We start from the raw sequence: 3452 nt of genomic DNA on the forward strand, positions 1-3452 counted from the left end.
AAACACACACACACACACACACACACACACACACACACTCACTCTTGCACTCAAGTGAACTTCCGTGTAGCCACATGTCACTCAATTTCTTAAAAACTCAAACTATTTGCATTTTATTATAAGGAGAGGGTGCATGGTGAATGACCCCACCTCCGTAAGGGGTTGGGGCAGGGAGCCAACACCCCCACACAATGCCTGCTGCTGGTGAAGGTTCACCAGTGCTTTTTGCAGGCCCTCCAGTGAGGGATAGGGGGGACCCTGAGTGGATTGTGAGGAATCCTGCGGAGGATAGGGCTTTATTAGGAGAGAGCTTCTCCCTTAATGCCTCCTTGCCTCTGTTCCCCTGGCTGTACTCCCTCCATATGGCATAGAGAGTGGGAGTGGGAACTCCATCTACCTGCTCCCTCAGGACCCCAGCTCTGATCAGTGCCAGGAACATTTCCTTACGGATCAAATGGAGCCCTCCACCCCATACTGCAGTCTAATTTGTGCACCTGACTATGGGACCTTTCTCCACGTACACTAATCCCTCCAATAAACTGATGGCCGCGTCTACAGTGTCCCCTATCACTGGTCCCAATAAGGGCAGCACCACATGCTTTATACAGGGAGCTGCTGCCTTAATGACATACCTTCCTATGACTCTCCGATGGGTCACCACTGTAAGTTTTCACAAACAAAATGAAGTGGGGCATTTTATATTTAATAAAACCCAGAAAACATTTTATTGAACTCCAAAACCTAAACACAAAAGCGGGCTAAAAACCCTTATGTAACAATGTCATCATGTCAGACCGGTCTCTTAAAGTGAAATTCAATGTCAGCAGTTGTGAATTACTTTCCTGCCAATTCCTACCAATTACATTAACCTACACAGCACCCCCCTGGAATTCACTAAAACCAGCATTGTGAACCTGAATGGAGCTTGGCTGAATTGCCGTGTGTTCCATAGGTGGAGGAACTGCTGGTGCCTCTGTCTCATTCAGCGGTGCATTGACACGCTCATGGTCATGTTGTGTTGCTGGGGCATGGCTGCGGGATACTCCAAATCTCAGCGGGCTGGTTTAAGGCGATCTACCATAATACATCCTGATTTACCCCTCTTATCTTTAATAGAAGTCTTTTCTCCCCATTCCAGAACACGGAATGGGCCATTGTAAGGGGACCTAATGTGTGCGTCATGGCGGATGAAAACAAACTGGGTGGAATGTAGGTCAACAGGAACCCAAGAGCGCTGTACACCATGATGGGAGGTAGTAATAGGTGAAAAATGAATTGAATTTACTGAGGAGGGTGAAATGTTGTTGAGAGGCTAACCAGGGGGTCGTGATGTCAGGAATGGGATCACTTGGCACTCGTAATGGCTGCCTGTATGCCAAATCAGCCGCGGGCAACTGCAGGCCCTCTTTTGGAGCAGTTCTGAGCCCCAGGAGGGCCCACGGGAGATGATCATGCCAACACTCATCAGTCAGGGAATCCCTCAGAGCAGCCTTTAAGGGACTGTGGGTGATGTGCCCTGGCGAGATATAGCCTAATGCTGAGGTTCTGGGCCATTGCTGCCCTGAGGTCTGATATGAATTGGGGACCATGGTCAGAGGAAATATCCAATGGGGTGCCAAACTGAGGAACCCAGGTGCTGATGAAAGCCTGAGCCTCATCGGCATCTGTCTGGCCATCTGGTGGTATAGTTCATCATGGTACGGTACGTGAAACCAGAGGAGGGTGGGGAAGAGGGCCAACAAGGTCCACATTGAAATGGTCAAACCATCGCTCAGGGACTTCAAAGGTGCCAATGGCACCTAAACATGACGGTTAACTTTTGCCCACTGGCACTCCTCACGAGCTGCCATCCATCATGCATATCCTTTCTGAGGCTGTGCCAAATAAACTTAAGGGCAACCAGTTTCTGTGAGGCCTTCCAGCCTGGATGCAAGAGGCCAAAAATGGGGTTGAAAACAGTCTATCTCCAGTTTGCAGGTAAGATGTGGTGAGGGCAACAGGCTGAGATGTTGCACAGGAGAGATACCCCAGCTTCCCCGAACTTAATGTCAGCAAACCACAGGCCCATGACTGCTGTTCGGTGAGCCTTGACCTCTGGGTCAGTAACTTGGTCGGCTGCCATGCCATCATAGTCAAACCCTATGTGTACAGCCCCAAAGGCTGGCTGTGAGAAACAGTCAGCCACGCCATTATTTTTCCCCTTGATACATTGTGAACTCTGATACACAGGCCAAGTGACGTTGCTGCCTTGCAGACCAATGGTTTGATATTTTAGCCATCATGTGCACGAGGGGTTTGTGGTCAATGAACACTGTGAAATGGTGAAATGAAGAAAACAAAAATGGCAGATAGGCAGATGGAGACCGAGAAGCTCACAGTCAAACGTGCTGTACTTCCTTTCGGTGGGACAGAACTGCCGGCTGAAGAATGCGATTGGCTGTCACACGCCTCTGACCAGCTGTTCGTGCTTAGCACCCCCAGCACTGTATGAGACATCAGTAGTAATGGCTATGGGTCCCTTGGATAGCGGGTGTGCCAGTAGGATCGTGTTAGAAGGAGCTAGTTTGGTATCATCAAATGCCCTGCTCATGCCCGCTGAGCGGTCAAGCCCTTACTGAAGAATATTGCCTTTGAGTGCACTACACAGGGGGAGCATAAGTCAGTGACTCGTGGAGTGAAGCAGTGATAGAAATTTATCACAACTAAAAATGCCTTTAGTTTTTTTGTTAGTGCAGTTCAGTGGAAAATCCATAATAGCGAATACTTGATGGGAGAGGTTTCACTCCATCTGCAGAGATATGATGGCTGAGAACATCAATAACCTAAACTGGCATTTAGCAGGATTAATTATCAACCCGTGTTGGTTTAAGCGCTCGAGAAGTGTGCGGAGATGAGACGTGTTGGGACTTGGATCCAGGTAAACAAAAAGAAAATCTAAGTCCTTTAATACAGAGTCCATCAGCTGTTGGAAAGTCTGTGCAGCATATTTCAGTCCAAACGACAAGTGCAGAAACTCAATAATACCGAACGGGATTATCACAGCTGCCTTAGGAATGTCCTCCGAGCACACAGGCATCTGATGGTAACCCCTAACGGGATCGACTTTGGAAAAAATTAATTTTCTGGCTAAACGTGCTGAAAAGTTTTGCATGTGTGGGTAATGACCAGGAGTGGGGCCTTGTTAAGGTGTCCGTAATCACCACATGGGTGATTACCACCATTGGACTTAGGGACTACATGGAGGGGTGAAACTCAGGGACTGCTTGACTGACGTACAATGCCAAGTCCTTCCAAATTGGCAAACTCAGCCTTCTCAGTTGCCAGCTTTTTTGTGTCCTATCTATGCACACAAGCATGTACTGCTGGGCCAGTTGTGAGAATGTGGTGCTTGACCCCCATGTTTTGTGACTGTAGTGGAGAATTTGGTCTGCTGAGATCTATGAATTCGCCAA

This window comes from Mobula hypostoma, chromosome 19 (assembly GCF_963921235.1).
Source record: "Mobula hypostoma chromosome 19, sMobHyp1.1, whole genome shotgun sequence".
Taxonomy (NCBI): Eukaryota; Metazoa; Chordata; class Chondrichthyes; order Myliobatiformes; family Myliobatidae; genus Mobula; species Mobula hypostoma.